The sequence below is a fragment of the Eretmochelys imbricata genome, chromosome 11, assembly GCF_965152235.1.
Source record: "Eretmochelys imbricata isolate rEreImb1 chromosome 11, rEreImb1.hap1, whole genome shotgun sequence".
Lineage (NCBI taxonomy): Eukaryota > Metazoa > Chordata > Testudines > Cheloniidae > Eretmochelys > Eretmochelys imbricata.
The window spans coordinates 73,825,805-73,845,290 of record NC_135582.1 but is presented as its reverse complement, the minus strand read 5'-3'; the positions used below and the strand labels follow the sequence as shown (position 1 = coordinate 73,845,290).

The window sequence follows — 19,486 nt, the reverse complement described above, 5'->3', positions numbered from 1 at the left end:
CACTCATTAGCATATTTTTATAAAATCACAGAGTGCGTCACACAGACATCTTCACATGCATCTTCCTGACCCTCAGAAAAAGTATCACTCCATGGTCACACGAGCACTTTCTAGGTGGCCAGGATTTTTTTTGAATTAATAATGTGAGTGGACTTTAACACCATGGAGTAACTGTTCCACCAGAAGCCCTTCAAGTTTCTTACTATATCAATCACCAAAATATGAATTTACCAGTTGACGTTAACTTTCAGCTATTTAAAATCTTACCGATTATACTTTTAACCAGGAATGGGCTGATATAGCAGGTAAGGAATATGAGATCATCAAGTTATTCTAGAGGGCACTAATAAAACCAACATAAGGGCACCTGGCCAACATAAGAGCAGCTCTGTTCAAACTTTCCACTCCCTCCCACCCCCCAACACACACACACACACAGCTGCTGAACACCTGTGCTTCTCACTGAAATTAGTTGGACTTGTGAGTCCTCACAATTTGTGTATCAAACCCAGGGTTCTCTAAAGAACAATAAATATTGACAGCTAGATGACAACGCCCAGAAAGTAAAAGTTAGTGGGTTACTGTTTTTGTTGTGTGATGTGTGGTTGATGGAGAGTATTTGCTTCAGGTTGGGGGGCTGTCTGTAAGAGAAGACTGGTCTGTCTCCCAAGATCAGTAGTGTCCAGGAAATGGACATCACTATTAAGCGATGGTCACATAACCACCACCCCATACCGGAAACCTACTGATCGCTATACTTACCTACACACCGCCAACTTCCATCCAGAACACACCACACGATCCATTGCCTACAGCCGAGCTCTAAGATACAACCGCATTTGCTCCAACCCCTCAGACAGAGACAAACACCTACAAGAGCTCTACCAAGCAGTCTTAAAACTACAATACCCACCTGCTGAAATGAAAAAACAGATTGACAGAGCCAGAAGAGTATCCAGAAGTCACCTACTACAGGACAGGCCCAACAAAGAAAATAACAGAACGCCACTAGCCATCACCTTCAGCCCCCAACTAAAACCTCTCCAGCGCATCATCAAGGATCTACAATCTATCCTGAAGAACGACCCATCACTCTCACAGATCATGGGAGACAGGCCAGTCCTTGCCTACAGACACACCCACAACCTGAAGCAAATACTCACCAGCAACCACACACCACACAAGAAAAACACTAACCCAGGAACCTATCCTTGCAACAAAGCCCGATGCCAACTCTGTCCACATATTTATTCAAGTGACACCATCATAGGACCTAATCACATTAGCCACGCCATCAGGGGCTCGTTCACCTGCACATCTACCAATGTGATATATACCATCATGTGCCAGCAATGCCCCTCTGCCATATACATTGGCCAAACCGGACAGTCTCTACGCAAAAGAATAAATGGACACAAAACTGACATCAAGAATCATAACATTCAAAAACCAGTAGGAGAACACCAACTACTCTGGTCACTCAGTAATAGACTTAAGGTGGCAATTCTGCAACAGAAAAGCTTCAAAAACAGACTCCAACGAGAAATTGTGAGCTTGAATTAATATGCAAACTAGATACCATTTACTTGGGTTTGAATAGAGACTAGGAGTGGCTGGGTCAGTACACATATTGAAATCTATTTCCCCATGTTAAGTATGCCTCACACCTTCTTGTCAACTGTCTAAATAGGCCATCTTGATTATCACTACAAAATTTTTTTCTCCTGCTGATAACAGCTCATCTTAATTAGCCTCTTACAGTTGGTATGGCTACTTTCACCTTTTTACGTTCTCTGTATGTGTATACATATATCTTCTTACTATATATGTTTCATTCTATGCATCCGATGAAGTGGGCTGTAGCCCACGAAAGCTTATGCTCAAATAAATGTTAGTCTCTAAGGTGCCACAAGTACTCCTGTTCTTTTTGCAGATACAGACTAACATGGCTGCTACTCTGAAACCTGCTTACAAAGAAGTTGCCTTATTTTTGTATGCAAGAATCCATCAGTCTCCAGAAAGAGATACTGGGAATTAGCAAACAAGGGACAGCTTGAATAGTAAGAGAAAGACACAGTTACGAGTTCACAGCACACCGCAGAACCAGACTGCCTAACGCAGCATAAGAGCCGTTCCTTTTTGTAATGTCTAGTGGACAACTGAGCAGATAAGTAATGCGCCTATCTGCAGATTTTATTCTAAGCGGCTCTATTTCTCTTCATCCATGAAGTGGCAATAGGGTTGCCAGGCGTCTGGTTTTCCCTGGCGGCTCCAGTCAGCACTGCTGATAACTGGTGAAGCAAGAGTATCAAGTGTTTTCTCCTTCCTACTAACACATTTGTCTTTTGGGGGTGGTTTTAAACAGCCACTTGCCATGCATGAGCTGCCCAGGTGTTAAAGCATCTTAAATGATGATGGAAGCGATGCAGAGTTTTGTTTCATCTGTATATTCCTAGAATGAGTCCATGGAACCAAGCCTCGTGATCATCCCACGCAGTCTCTTGTACATGTCGAAGAGGAGGGGAGAGAAAAACTGAGCCTAGGGGAACGTCACAAAATAGAGTCAGTGTTGAAGAGCATGTGGCCATCACCATTCTCTAGGATCTGATCTAAACGAACAGATCCAGCTGACTGCTGCCTTATGCAGAATTTCATCCACACTATAAAAGCAACTTTGTCAAAGGCTACAGAGATCTAGCAGTAAGAGCTTGCTTTCTGTCCAGAGGACCAATAGGCTGTTTTCGTACCATGCCCTGATGTGAAGCCCAATTCTGAGGGATGCAGAAGGCTGGCAAAGGATAGGTGCTATCTTGGAGCTTAGATGCCACTGCCTTCTCTATAACCTTGCCAATAACCCACCAGGGAAAATAACAGGCTCCCAGACAATCATAAGAAATTGACATAAGTCTATTATATTAGTAATAAGAAATTAGTATAATTTCAAAAAATTGCTTTAGTTTAAGGTTAAAAATTACTGTGTGCGCAATCCATAGCCCGTCCAATGATTCTTAAAACTAATCCAGGAGCTACCCCACATGCTCCTATTAAACAGAAGTTTATCTTTACAAATAGGTGTATCAAGCAGTGACTCAAGATGAACATTTTAAACTTTGTTTTGTAAGGAAAACTCTCAAGATATTTCAAGAGTTCCTGCATTTAACAAGTCTTTCTCCAGTAGATGTCACTCTTTCCAATAGATAGTGAAAAACTGTAAATTTTCTCCAATTAAACTAGATACACTTCAGGATGTAGTTACACAGTAGGATCTCCCTCCTAGGTAGCCTGATTTCATGTCAAAGACTGTCCAGTGTATCCCACATTTTGTCCCCCAAATCCTCACACAAATTATTTTTCTTTTTTGACTGAAAACATGAATCTTGTTTAATGCTTTTGTTAGTAAACCAATATGAAAGAACACAGGAAATTAATGCAAAGCAGATTGACTGATTAACACATTACTGAGGTTAGCTCCAAAAACCTTTGGGGCAGGGAATGTGTGTGTTTGTAGAGCACTGTGTAAATGTACTAACATTAACTTGTAAACAATCTAGTGATTGTGGTTCTGGGTACAGATAGGATATTCCCATTAACATGTAAACAAAATGTGCAGTGTGCTGTTCTAAACATGTTGGCCTAGGAAATATCTACATTAGGCTAGGGAGCACTTCAGCATAAAGGTCTAAAAAGCAGCACCAACAACAACTTTGAAACAATTTGACTATAAAAAAGTTTAGCAAATTATTGCTCTGCCCCAGAAATCTCTATATCTAATATAGATAACAGTGTTGTCTGACCACTATTAAGAAAGTGTACCTGTCCATTCCTTTGAAAGCACAAAATTAGCATTTTGCGTTTAATGTAAGCTCTGTCCCACGCAGGACTAAAAGAGTGAATGGGGAATGAGAGGTGCCAACAACCCCACGGGCTATGTTTGCATAAATACTTTAGCCACCTGGATATACACATTACATGATGCCTATCCAGAGACCCAGCTTAGTCATCATAATGGCAATAGGAAATCTCAGTAGATTTTTTAACATCTAGGTGAGGTCTGAAGTCCTTAAGGATTTCTGTTTATGTCTGAATTTTAAACTACCATCAGATGATTGCATGATGAAATACTTTTCACGTGTTACAAAAAAGAAAACAGTTTAAAAGATTTAGTGCTTATCAGAATGAAGGAAATATCTGTTTCATGTCTCTCAGTATCTGCTCATTCTTTTATCTGCACGATTTCTTTTCAAAACAATGGTTGCCAGTTATCTGCTACTGAAGTTCAGAAAAATAAAAACTTCTGCTGAATTAGTTTCAAATATACTGTCAGCAGCCAACAATATTCTATAAGTTTTACATTGGGAAAGCGTTATTCCTAGGGTGGGTTGTTCAGATGGGGCCAGAGGTAGACAGCTGCAATCACCAGAGAAGTATATTAGATGACACAATAGAGCATCTTCTTGACATTATAAAAGCAATGTGCAAACATTACCAAGTTTATTTTCTCCTCAGTCCGTTACTAAAGTAACAGATCCTTATGCCAAAAACCAGTTTGAAAAATTAAATGAACAAAAAATTGAACAAGCTAAGAGAATTATCAATGACCTGCTTTTCTTGTTTAAGAGCTTTGCCAAATATGACACTGATTTATGGTCACTGAAAATATAAGTTTTAAAGTCAACAAGTCCACACATAAAAGCCTCTGTAGGTTATATTTAATACAATAACCACATACTTTAAATTTGTGTAGTGAAGTGTTTGGTAAGTCAAACAGTAGTAATCTGATAACTGCTACCGGAAAGGCAATCCACACTACCATAGCTATGCACTATTTTAAAGAACAAGTAACCCACCACAAACAGGAAATTAAAAGCCACAGCTTCAAAAAAGCCCACAAAGAATGAGAATCACAACCAGCGCAATAAACCAACTTTAAAAAAAGGCTAAGGAATTATGATCATTCTTAGTAATCAAAGATTATCTGAAAAAATTAACAGCACTTTTTCAAAGTATCATTTATTTTTAATCAATGCAAATAGCTAGAAAATGTGGATTAAGATGTTGCCTTTGTTTCTTAAATACATTACTCTACTTTCCAAAGACAGACACTTGTAGGTTTTTTTTAAATGTATTTAACTTTCCTTGCAGTTTTAGGTGGCCTATTTATTTTTTTAAGAAGATAAGACTTTGCAGCATTTTCCTTCCTCAACCAAATCTCAAGTGGCAGTGGAAAGCAGATAAACCAACCACAGTTTACTCCAGGGCAAATGATGGGGCCTAAGACACCAACTTCTTAGCTAAGCTAAGAACATGCTTCTTGAGAATTCAAAACTGATTTATGTTTCTAGCCCTATCATTGCAAAGCTACATTCATTTCACGTGTAAAAAGTTAAATGGACGCACTAAACTTCCCGAGTCTGCAGACAGACTGCTTCAGTGCCCCTGCTGCTGAACATACTGTAATGCTGTTAAAATATAGCAGTCAATTTTACAAGACTGATCAATATAATTAATAATATTCAAAACCCTGCAGGCAGCAGTAAAAATGCCAAGAATCACATCAATTGCATGCAGATACTCAGAGTGCTATAAGAAGAAAGGGAACCACTGGATGGGGAGAAGTTTGAAATCGGAAAAACCTTAGTTAGAGACTGATACAACAGTGTCCAGGAACAGCATCATGGTAAAAATCCCACTTCTATTCCATGGTGCTGGAGGTGGGCTTCTTAAAAGTTGTTCCTGTATTGTGCTGATGGAACCCCATCTTTCATATCTACCTCTGATTACAGAATTAATCTGCAATAGTAGGTGTCAATCTCTGGATTACCGACTCTGTTGTCTTTGCTAACTGGCCATTCAGATGAAATGGTTCTTTGAACTTATAAAATCCACTGATAAAAAAGGCTTTTTAATAAAGCTAGTTATGCTTTTCTAGGTTATAGGTCATTTTGCTTTCCTAAGTGATAGTCTTTATTAAGAACAAACTTTGGCTGCCTGAAGATTTTTCAGGAGTGCTTCACTGTATTGTGAAGTTGGCCTCCATGGGAAATTCTCTCTTTTCCAAAGAAAATGCAAGTAAATCCAAGAAAAATTCAGGTGTGTTAGTCTAACTTAAGTTTTCATTTTGGACTACAGAAACCAATCCATATGATACATCTTCAATATCCAATACTGCATTTGCTCGGTATTAAGTAAAATGAGCCAGCCAAAAACTAAATTAACTGGCTGCTACTGTCCATTGATTAACATTTGTTTTGTAAAATGTACCATTCCCCTATCAAATATTACATTTTAACGTATAATTCACAAAATAAGAAATGAGACAATGCTACCATGTAAATTGAAAAATACAAAATGTAAATAGGATGGTATTGTCCTCATAAAATAAAAGTATATCCCACTAGTCTGCACAAGTAGTAAACAACAGCACATAAAGTGAACTCAAAATACCTACAAGCAGCAAAGAAAAAGGAGTAAAAGAAAGTGTGATTTCAGCATAAGAAGTATTTTATAGCAGGTTGTCATATCATTTCTTGGTTAGGTTGTTTATGGAATGTTCAAAGTACCACCATCTTTCATGAAGTCAGTAAAGATGCTCCAAATAAATGCCAAATTATTCTTTCAGCTGGTGGTCCCCAAACCGGACGGTGCTCCCCGCTAAGGGGGCACAGAGTAACATTTGGGGCATAGCAGGGCCCCGGGCCAGGCCCCACAGGGGGCAGGAAGGGAATGCCATCCAGGCCCACTCCATCCTCAGCCCAGTCCCGGCCCCCACTGCAGCTCCATTCAACCCCCAGCCCAGCTCTCACTCCAGCCGCAGCTCCGCTCCGTCTCCTGCTCTGCCCCCAGCCCAACTCCCACTCCAGCCCTGCTGCACCCCCTTTCTCTACCCTCAGGCCAGCTCCATCTCTAGCCCCAGCTCCGCCTTCAGCCCAAGCTCCTGCACTGAGCCAACTGTGCAGTAATGGAGTGGGGCGCGGACAGATTTCCATTAGTGGTAGGGGGAGTGCAACAGGAAAAGTTTGGGCATCACTGCTCTAAACCGCAATCTGTATTTTGCCTTTTCCATGGGTAATATGGAGTGCAAACTCCCTGGCAATTTCCTTAGATGGAGGGTTGTTGGTTTCCATTAAAGAGCAATGCATTCTTTAGGGTACTCTGTTGCAAGCAGCTTATCTTTTGACTCCTAGCAGCGTCCATGACAGCAGCCGTCTGTGTGTGTCCACCACCTCATGAAAAAGACCAGCTCAAAAAAATTTCCATTTCAAACCTATATTTTTCAGATAGTTGGAGATGGTTGAGAAGCTAAAAAGGAGGGGACATTGTATTTTGCAACCTCTCTCTTGCTGTCTTGTTTCAGATGACGGAGGGGTTGCTTGACCTTTTATTTAAGCACTGACATTCCGATTGTCTGTTGTGACTGATTTTTGAACACAGAGGGTATACAGTGCCTGGGACAGACATTTTATGTTGATAAAAGTGACACAGGATAAACCAACGACGTGGTTATCTACACATTAAAACCCCAGTGGCACTTCAACATTAGTAGCATCCTCCATTGGAAGTTTACCTGGTAAGACCAAAAATCTCCCTTTCTACATCAAGCAGTCTGCTTAGTGCCCTATGCTTAGCAGTAGCCCAAACAGGCTTAGTAAGATGGAAGAACTGATGGTAAGTGCTTTGGACAACTACTCCTACAACACAGCCAAAGCATCAAATAAAAAAAAAAAACCCACAACTGCTCCCCCTTGCCGTTGGCTTTTCCATCCACCAAAACTACTTTCTTCACCTACAGTGTCCCTGTAGAGGTGGCCATTTGTTTATTGACACAATCTCTAAAGCACTTCATACACTGAATCGTTAGCAATAGTATTAACAAGGCATACATCCTAGCCAACTAAAATCTATAACTTGTCACCTGTACATGATTGGACAACACCTTGAAAATTTTCTATACTTTCAAAAAGGATACATTAAAGTGACCTGAGCAAGGGAAAAGTAAGCATGTTGCATAGCCACTGGCACAAAGGCCAAGAATTACAAGAGTCAGCATACTAATATTTTCTACTGTTGAGGAATACAAGAGAAACTTGCAATTTTGCATAAATTGTTGCCTTCACCACATACATTATTTAATATCCTCTTATGTTACAGGATACGGTGGATAAATGGCCTGATTGGCTTTTGCTACACTGTTCAATTTTGCATATCCTCAATGATTATATCTATTCTTTTTCCTCTTTTCATGATCAAAAATTCTAGTTTTAAAAAAATCTCTCCATCCCTAGAACAGGTTCAATTCATTCTTCACTGTAAACAGCAAGTACTGTGTTCTGATTCTAAAGCATTACTGTACTTACCTTTTGCTCGAACAAATAGCAATATTAAAAGGCAATGCCACAACAATACTCTAAAAATATGTAGTACATTATCAAACTACCAGCTAAAGCTCAGACTGAAGTCTGGGGTTTCCACAGAATCATAGAATATCAGGGTTGGAAGGGACCTCAGGAGGTCACCTAGTCCAACCCCCTGCTCAAAGCAGGACCGATCCCCGACTAAATCATCCCAGCCAGGGCTTTGTCAAGCCTGACCTTAAAAACTTCTAGGGAAGGAGATTCCACCACCTCCCTGGGTAAACCATTCCAGTGTTTCACCACCCTCATCGTGAAAAAGTTTTTCCTAATATCCAACCTAAACCTCCCTCGCTACAACTTGAGACCATTACTCTTTGTTCTGTCATCTGCTACCACTGAGAATAGTCTAGAGCCATCCTCTTTGGAACCCCCTTTCAGGTAGTTGAAAGCAGCTATCAAATCCCCCCTCATTCTTCTCTTCTGAAGACTAAACATCCCCAGTTCCCTCAGCCTCTCCTCATAAGTCATGTGCTCCAGTCCCCTAATCATTTTTGTTGCCCTCCGCCGGATTCTTTCCAATTTTTCCACATCCTTCTTGTAGTGTGAGGCCCAAAACTGGACACAGTACTCCAGATGAGGCCTCACCAATGTCGAATAGAGAGGAACGATCACGTCCCTCGATCTGCTGGCAATGCTCCTACTTATACATCCCAAAATGCCATTGGCCTTCTTGGCAACAAGGGCACACTGTTGACTCATATCCAACTTCTCGTCCACTGTGACCCCTAGGTCCTTCTCTGCAGAACTGCTGCCTAGCCATTCGGTCCCTGGTCTGTAGCAGTGCATGGGATTCTTCTGTCCTAAGTGCAGGACCCTGCACTTGTCCTTGTTGAACCTCATCAGATTTCTTTTGGCCCAATCCTCCAATTTGTCTAGGGCCCTCTGTATCCTATCCCTACCCTCCAGGGTATCTACCTCTCCTCCAACTTTAGTGTCATCTGCGAACTTGCTGAGGGTGCAATCCACACCATCCTCCAGATCATTTATGAAGATATTGAACAAAACCGGCCCCAGGACCGACCCCTGGGGCACTCCACTTGATACCGGCTGCCAACTAGACATGGAGCCATTGATCACTACCCGTTGAGCCAGACAATCTAGCCAGCTTTCTATCCACCTTATAGTCCATTCATCCAGCCCATACTACTTTAACTTGCTGGCAAGAATACTGTGGGAGACCGTGTCAAAAGCTTTGCTAAAGTCAAAGAACAACACGTCCACTGCTTTCCCTTCATCCACAGAACCAGTTGTTATCTCATCATAGAAGGCAATTAGATTAGTCAGGCATGACTTGCCCTTGGTGAATCCATGCTGACTGTTCCTGATCACTTTCCCCTCCTCTAAGTGCTTCAGAATTGATTCCTTGAGGACCTGCTCCATGATTTTTCCAGGGACTGAGGTGAGGCTGACTGGCCTGTAGTTCCCAGGATCCTCCTCCTTCCCTGTTTTAAAGATGGGCACTACATTAGCCTTTTTCCAGTCATCTGGGACTTCCCCCGATCGCCATGAGTTTTCAAAGATAATGGCCAATGGCTCTGCAATCACATCGCCAACTCCTTTAACACCCTTGGATGCAACGCATCCGGCCCTATGGACTGATGCTCGTCCAGCTTTTCTAAATAGTCCCGAACCACTTTTCTCCACAGAGGGCTGGTCATCTCCTCCCCATGCTGTGCTGCCCAGTGCAGTAGTTTGGGAGCTGACCTTGTTCGTGAAGACAGAGGCAAAAAAAGCATTGAGTACATTAGCTTTTTCCACATCCTCTGTCACGAGGTTGCCTCCCTCCTTCAGTAAGGGGCCCACACTTTCCTTGACTTTCTTCTTGTTGCTAACATACCTGAAGAAACCCTTCTTGTTACTCTTAACATCTCCTGCTAGCTGCAACTCCAGGTGTGATTTGGCCTTCCTGATTTCACTCCTGCAAGCCCGAGCAATATTTTTATACTCCTCCTTGGTCATGAGTCCAATCTTCCACTTCTTGTAAGCTTCTTTTTTGTATTTAAGAGCAGCAAGGATTTCACTGTTAAGCCAAGCTGGTCGCCTGTCATATTTACTATTCTTTCTACACATCGGGATGGTTTGTCCTTGTAACCTCAATAAGGATTCTTTAAAATACAGCCAGCTCTCCTGGACTCCTTTCTCCCTCATGTTATTCTCCCAGGGGATCTTGCCCATCAGTTCCCTGAGGGAGTCAAAGTCTGCTTTTCTGAAGTCCAGGGTCCGTATTCTGCTGCTCTCCTTTCTTCCTTGTGTTAGGAGCCTGAACTCGACCATTTCATGGTCACTGCCTCCCAGGTTCCCATCCACTTTTGCTTCCCCTACTAATTCTTCCCCGTTTGTCAGCAGCAGGTCAAGAAGAGCTCTGCCCCTACTTGGTTCCTCCAGCACTTGCCCCAGGAAATTGTCCCCTACACTTTCCAAAAACTTCCTGAATTGCCTGTGCACCGCTGTATTGCTCTCCCACCAGATATCAGGGTGACTGAAGTCTCCCATGAGAACCAGGGCCTGCGATCTAGTAACTTCTGCGAGTTGCCGGAAGGAAGCCTCATCCATCCACCTCATCTCCCTGGTCTGGTGGTCTACAGTAGATTCCCACCACAACATCACCCTTGTTGCTCACACTTCTAAACTTAATCCAGAGACTCTCAGGTTTTTCTGCAGTTTCATACTTGAGCTCTGAGAAGTCATACTGCTCCCTTACATACAGTGCAACTCCCCCACCTTTTCTGCCCTTCCTGAACAGCTTATATCCATCCATGACAGTACTCCAGTCATCTGAGTTATCCCACCAAATCTCTGTTATTCTAATCACATCATAATTTCTTAATCCATAATTCCAGAATCCAGTCTTCCTTTTGCCACCATAGATATACCCTTTACACCAATAATGTATTCGTATCTCCAAAGCATACAACATATAGCTGCTAAAATACAAACATCTAAAACAATATATATGAAAGTTATAAAATTACAATTAACAGATATTCATACACACAAATATTGTATATGCTCCCCATCTTTTGTATGCTGCTCCCTTTCTTGCCTGAAGGATCAAAGGCCATGTCTGTCTCTCTCTTTGTGCAGCCCTAGCACAAGGAGGTCCTGATCAGGACTGAAGCCTCTGACTACTACTTTAATACAAAAATAACCACCCTTGCAGCTGGACTGCAGGAGCAGTTTTTCCTTATGGAGAGAAACTCAGTGATTGCAATTCTAGGGTGCATATTAACCGATATCAACAACATACTCAATATGCATCTTCCGCAGTTGAAATACAGTCACCTCCTACTTACAATTTTGCTACCCTTCTCTAGGCAGATGTTCTGCCATGTTCTCTGTGAGATGAGGTTTTTCCTCCTTTGGTGCACACTGGAGTAGAGATCTTCATTGAGCTGTCCCACATGAATTCTAGATCCTTTTATTGAGGAGTTCACAGTGACAGGTGAACTTGAAAATCGTAGATTCTTCATGTATTCTAGTTTCCAGCATACACAAGGTTTGTCCTTTTCACGTATGTATTTGGACTGTTCAGAGCCTCCCAGAGCTCTTGTAAATACTGTTGTTACACACAAGGATGAACTGAGAGGGATCTCTAGAATGACGACCAGGCTACTGAGATTTCATGAAGCAAAGAAAACACTTGTTGCATCAGAGTCTTAGTAATACGCTAGCAAAATTGAGACTGAGAAAAAAGGTTGCTTTTGGCATTCAAGCCATTTATAATCTTGGAAAAAACAGATTCAGCACAGACTCTCTTTCCTGTGTGTCAGTGGATGTAAACTTCAACAGTTAACCATCAAGGAGATATAAATAGTATTTTTCTTAGTTTGGAGGAATGCAACAAATCCAGACGGGCAAATGCATTTTCACAACAAGAAGTGCTTCATATGGAAAATGTTTTGCCACATCAAGTCTTAGGTATTTTACTCCCTGTAATGCACTATCCTCCTTTGCATTATGGATGCTATGTATCATTTGTTGTTTATGAAGCATAAAACTAGATGCAATACTGAAATAACTGCGTGAAAAAATATATACTGCAAGTAGTATTTCCTCGAATACTGTATGTTCCAAATTACTCAGAACAGGTACATTCCCACCTGCAAGTTTTTTTTTTCTACCAAAAATAATTGTATAGGTTTGCTCTATAATGTTCATTACTATAGTGTATCAGTATCTGAAATACATTAATGGATTTAACCTCTCAACAGCTCTACTGACACACTAAGTGTTTTCCCATGATTTTACAAACACGTGTCAGGTCACACAGGAAGTACAGAACCCATACAGCCCAAGTCCTGATTCAATGTCTTTAATAAATTATCTTTTCTTTATGCTTGTACATGCTCCAGTCCACAGCATGTTTGAGGGAGTTAATCCACTCAGCACAGATGACTGAGGAAGCCTGTGTCTTTGATGCACACTTAACTGTCAATCACTTCTCTAAAGCACCCATATGCAGAAGTACTTCCAAGCATACACTACAGAACACAGCATTATTACTAAAGCTAGATTTGGTAGGGAAATATTACTTTCTTCAGGAAGGAGCTCCAGATTGCTGGTAAATTTACACACAAGAAATTATCAACTCACAGGAATGGATATCTCCGACAGTGAGGATATTAAAGGAAATAGTGCTGAAGAGTAGAGAATTTAAGGAAGGAGAACACCGCAGGGCACTTTTTCCCCCACACATGGTGTCAGACCCTGCCACAACTACTTACTAGGGCCTTGTAACTGAACACCTGAATGTGGATCCCAAGTTTCAGCTTTGTAGATATGAAGTGTGTTTCTTCTTCACCCTACTTGAGTGAGGACAAATTCTTTCAAACAATTATTTGATGGCTTAATCCATCCAGATGTAAAAGATTTAAGCTGCGTTGCCTTTATTTCCCTTACCATAGAATAAATATAAGGAACCAGTTACCCTGACGTCTCCTAAGGAGCCACAAGATAGTTAACTGCTAAGAAAAATCTCACTTCTTTCAAATATGTTGGACAGCACAGAAGGAGCATAGGGGAAAAATTAAAGGAAGAGTCAATTTTTGAAGTGAATACAGACTGTTTGCCTGGCTGCTTTCACAAGGACACTGGCAGGAATATGTGCTTGACACTAGCTGATGAAAGGTTTCCAGGCACAACCTCACTACCTGTCTCATTTTGCTAACCTGCAAACCTCATAACTCCCATTATTTGTAATGGTCAGTGCTCTCAACACATTTCTCAGCAGATATTTAATAGCCAGTGAATTGCAAATTAATAAAATTTCTGATCGATACATTCTAGTCTTATTTTAGGTAGGGCTGTCGATCAATCACAGTTAACTCATGCAATTAACTCAAAAAAATTGATCGCGATTAATCGCAGTTTTAATAGCGCTGTTAAATAGAATACCAATTGAAATTTATTAAATATTTTGGATGTTTTTCTACATTTTCATATATATTGTATTCTGTGTTGTAATTGCAAATATTTGAAATCAAAGTGTATATTTTTGCTTACAATCTCTTTGTAGTGAAAGTGCAACTTACAAATGTAGACTTTGTTACATGACTGCACTCAAACACAGAACAATGTAAAACTTCAGAGCCCACACGTCTACTCAGTCCTACTTCTTGTTCAGCCAATCTTTAAGACAAACAAGTTTGTTTACATTTGCAGGAGATAATGCTGCCCTCTTCTTATTTACCATGTCACGTGAAAGTGAGAACGGGCGTTCACATAGCACTTTTGTAGCCGGCATTACAAGGTATTTACGTGCCAGATATGCTAAACTTTCATATGCCCTTCATGCTTCGGCCACCATTCCAGAGGACATGCTTCCATGCTGAGGACGCTCACTAAAAAAATAAAGCGTTAATTAAATTTCTGACTGAATGCTTTGGGGTAGAATTGTATGTCCCCTTCTCTGTTTTACCTGCACTCTGCCATATATTTCCTATTATAGCAGTCTTGGATGATGACCCAGCACATGTTGTTCATTTTAAAAACACTTTCACTGCAGATTTCACAAAATGCAAAGAAGGTACCAATGTGAGATTTCTAAAGATAGCTACAGCACTTGACTCAAGGTTTAAGAATCTGAAGTGCCTTCCAAAATCAGAGAGACAAGGTGTGGAGCTTGCTTTCAGAAGTCTTAAAAAACCAACACTCCGATGCAGAAACTACAGAACCCGAACCACCAAATAGGAAAATCAACCTTCTCCTGGTGGTATCTGACTCAGATAACGAAAACTAATATGAGTCGGTCCGCACTGGTCTGGATTATTATCGAGCGGAACCAGTCATCAGCATGGACACACATCTTCTGGAATGGTAGTTGAAGCATGAAGGGACATGTGAATCTTTAGCACATCTGGCATGTAAATATCTTGTGATGCCGGCTACAACAGTGCTATGAGAATGCCTGTTCTCACTTTCAGGTGACATTGTAAACAAGAAGCAGGCAGCATTATCTCCTGCAAATGGAAACAAACTTGTTTGTCTGAACGGTTGGCTGAACAAGAAGTAGAACTGAGTGGACTTGCAGGCTCTAAAATTTTACATTGGTTTATTTTTGAAGGCAAGTTTTTTTGTACATAATTCTACATTTGTAAGTTCAACTTTCATGATAAAGAGATTGCACTACAGTACTCCTATTAGGTGAACTGAAAAATACTATTTCTTTTGATTTTTTACAGTGCAAATACTTGTAATCAAAAATAAATATTAAGTGAGCACTGTACACTTTCTATTCTGTGTTGTAATTGAAATCAGTATATTTGAAAATGTAGAAAACATCCAAAAGTATTAAACAATAATAGAATACCATTTAAACAGTGCAATTAATTGTACGATTAAAAAATTTATCGCTTGACAGCCCTAATTATAGGCAACATACTCCATAGATATTTATACTACAGCATAAATTAAACCACAAATCCATTTTTCAAAATTAAGTATATTGAGATGCATTAGCCTCAATACGCTTTTAAAATTGTGTTTATCTGCTTCCTTGAAAATTTGCAGAAATTGGTAACCCACAGGTGAACTCTCAGTCAGCATGAATTAAAGTTTTACAGTAGTGAAGACATAGTAGTCTTACTTACTAAGAAGTTTAAATACCAACTACATACTATGATCTCTTTCAATTTCCATGTAATGTCTGAATTTGGATGGAAACCCTGACAGTTGTGAATGACAGCTAGGTTCATACAGCTTTTACATATTCCCCCAAATGACAGGCATCTGAGAAATACCCAGTATAGACAATGAAAAAAGCAGCCACAGTCATCCTTGATGGGTAGCTAAAAGTCAAAAACATAAGGAAGGGCGTGCCATTTTGGTTTGTTTTTATTGGTGCAAGAAGAGAATAGATGGGCAGTCTGATCATTTAAAGGTTTTTCTACTGAGGTCCTTATTCCACGCCTATCACTGTCATGTCAAATGTCTTACCAAGGGTTGTGGTGGATTCTGCATTACTGACCATTAAAAAATCAAGACTGGATGTTTTTCTAAAAAAAAAAGAAACTTGCTTTAAGAATTATTTTGGGGAAGTTCTAGGACCTGTGTTATACAGGAGTCCAGATGAGATGGCCACAGGAGTTCCTTCTGGCCTTGGTTAATGAATATCTTGGATGACTAGCACCATTTTGCATCTTGGACGAAGTTGAAATAAAAGTCCAATTCCAAAGTTTCCTGAAGAATACTACAAAATTCATATTCTGTTTGTACCACTATTGCCAGAACTATTAATATATGAATAATCTATTTAAAAGAGGACCAAAGTAGATGAAGCTACTAGAGGTCATATGTATAACCATATGACCTGTTTGGTGTATCAACATGCTAGCAAATGCTGCAGAAGCAGCATGCTCAGCTCTTTAAGCAAGATGGAATAGTTCACATTGCTCAAAAGTTACTACATTTCAAAGAGAAGGTGAATGACTAAAACTCGTCACTCTCAATAATGAAGGGAAATCCAAAATACTCTTGATGGGTGGATGCAGAAACCCAGAAAAAACACTCAATCTATGTCATTCTGGACCTTCTAGTAGGAGTGAAGTAGTATCTGAAGAAATAGTGCTCTCCTATCTTCCTCAGATGGAACAGCAATCATCAGGGCATATATCACAATAATGGAAGGGAAGGGGATGAAATGATAATTGTATAGGGCCTTATACGTGCTTTTTGTCCATAGATTTCAAAGGGCTTATTAAAAAGCCAATAAGCAGTTTAGTAAAAAATAGAAGTTTTTCAGGGCTTAAAGGGTTTCAGTCAGTTTCAGGATTAAGAATCTACACACTGACCATTTAAAAATAAATGATTTACACAGTACCAGTGTGCACGGTGCTTCCCTGAAAATTTATGATCAAGATCAACAGCGTACGACCACCAAAAAAAAAAAAAAAACCACCACACCAAAGGAAACTGGAAGGAATCAAAAGCATGAATTGTGATGTTAATATGTGTAGTTTTTGTCAGAATTTAGGACAGTCCATATATACAAACTACAATAGAGGGATATCCTCAATAGCCATTTAAGACTTACAACTAGAAGTGAACAGTTTTCATAGATAGAATTAAGCCATTCAAATGGTTAGAATTTTCTTATTTTGGGGATGGTGGGGGGGACAGCTCTTGAAAAGATAAACAAGACAGTATGATTTAGGGTTTTGTAGTGAGGCAAGGTAAAGCGAATAAGGATGAGCAGAAGTACAGAGTTTAAGTATGTGTAAAACCTGCTAACAAACATGAGATACTTTAGTTTAGCAAACAAAGAGGCGAGGATAAAAAATGTTTTAAATTTAAACAAGAACACTTAAATGTTAAACCCCATTATGTAGTAACAGCACATGAAATTTCATTTCTAGGTGCAAGTCAAATAATTCATAAGCAAAGCTGACAAGTAGGACAGAATAAATAGAAATATGCACAGGAATAAGAACAACTCTGGTATCTATCTACAAAAACTTTTCAAAATTTAAAACATTGGTTTGAGTCACACATTGACTGGTTTCAGAGTAGCAGCCGTGTTAGTCTGTACCCACAAAAAGAAAGAGGACTTGTGGCACCTTAGAGACTAACAAATTTGAGCATAAGCTTCCGTGAGCTACAGCTCACTTCATCGGATGCATTCAGTGGAAAATACAGTGGGAAGATTTATATACATAGAGAACATGAAACAATGGGTGCTACCATACACACTGTAAGGAGAGTGATCAGGTAAGGTGAGCTATTATCAGCAGGAGAGCGGGGGGGGGGGGGGGGGGGAACCTTTTGTAGTGATAATCAAGGTGAGCCATTTCCAGCAGTTGCCAAGAACCTCTCAGGAACAGTGCGGGGGTGAGGGGGGAATAAACGTGGGGAAATAGTTTTATTTTGTGTAATGACCCATCCACTCCCAGTTTTATTCAAGCCTAAGTTAATTGTATCCAGTTTGCAAATTAATTCCAATTCAGTAGTCTCTCGTTGGAGTCTGTTTCTGAAGTCTTTCTGTTGAAGAATTGCCACTTTTAGACCTGTAATCGAGCGACCAGAGAGATTGAAGTGTTCTCCGACTGGTTTTTGAAGGTTATAATTCTTGCCGTCTGATTTGTGTCCATTTATTTTTTTACGTAGAGACTGTCCAGTTTGACCAACATACATGGCAGGGGGGCATTGCTGGCACATGATGGCATATATCACATTGGTAGATGTGCAGGTGAACGAGCCTCTGATGGCATGGCTGATGTGATTAGGCCCTATGATGGTGTCCCCTGAATAGATATGTGGGGACAGTTGGCAACGGGCTTTGCTGCAAGGCTAGGTTCCTGGGTTAGTGGTTCTGTTGTGTGGTGTGTGATTGCTGGTGAGTATTTGCATCAGGTTGGGGGGCTGTCTGTAAGTAAGGACTGGCCTGTCTCCAAGATCTTTGAGAGTGATAGGTTGTCCTTCAGGATAGGTTGTAGATCCTTGATGCGTTGGAGAGGTTTTAGTTGGGGGCTGAAGGTGATGGCTAGTGGCGTTCTGTTATTTTCTTTGTTGGGCCTGTCCTGTAGTAGGTGACTTCTGGGTACTCTTCTGGCTCTGTCAATCTGTTTCTTCACTTCAGCAGGTGGGTATTGTAGTTGTAAGAATGCTTGATAGAGATCTTGTAGGTGTTTGTGTCTGTCTGAGGCGTTGCAGCAAATGCGGTTGTATTGTAGAGTTTGGCTGTAGACAATGGATCGTGTTGTGTATCCTGGATGAAAGCTGGAGGCATATAGGTAGGCATGGCGATCAGTAGGTTTCCGGTATAGGGTGATGTTTATGTGACCATCGCTTATTAGCACCATAGTGTCCAGGAAGTGGATCTCTTGTGTGGACTGGTCCAGGCTGAGGTTGATGGTGGGATGGAAATTGTTGAAATCATGGTGCAATTCCTCAAGGGCTTCTTTTCCATGGGTCCAGATGATGAAGATGTCATCAATGTAGCGCAAGTAGAGTAGCGGCATTAGGGGATGAGAGCTGAGGAAGCGTTGTTCTAAGTCAGCCATAAAAATGTTGGCATCCTGTGGGGCCATGCCGGTACCCATAGCAGTGCCACTGATTTGAAGGTATACATTGTCCCCAAATGTGAAACAGTTATAGGTGATAGTCTCTAAGGTGCCACAAGTACTCCTTTTCTTTTTACATTGATCGGTAGTGATGAAAATACATTACCATCTGATGGCAGTGAACTCTGTAAATTCATTGTCTCATTTCTCTTAAACTTGGATTAAGATGAACAAACTAAGGCCACTTTTTGCTTCTTAATGAGAGCATCCCGATAGAGGTTAAATGAGACTGAATTTATGCACTTTAACTTCACACCTTTAGTTAATTCTCTCACCATTCCAGAGTATCCCCATGTATAAATGCCCTTTAGTTACTAGCAGAAAAGTCCACATCACCAAAAACATCACCATTACAAGTGCAAAGGTTACAGAAAGTCCAGGGACTAAACTTCTATAGTTAAAACCTTGTTGGTGATGCTCCAGAAGAAGAGTTGGGGAACATCAAATTAGTGCAGAAAAAATTTGCACTGATACTCTCCTGTGGGAACAATTTCCTTTTTCAGGGTTATCGATATAACA

General features: G+C 40.5%; 1 protein-coding gene across 8 annotated transcripts in view; it reads right to left on the bottom strand.

Annotated features, from left to right (window-relative positions):
- Nucleotides 1-19,486, bottom strand: part of HDAC4 (histone deacetylase 4) — a 474,722-nt gene that overhangs the window by 330,251 nt on the left and 124,985 nt on the right. The gene's annotated exons all lie outside the window — the stretch shown is intronic.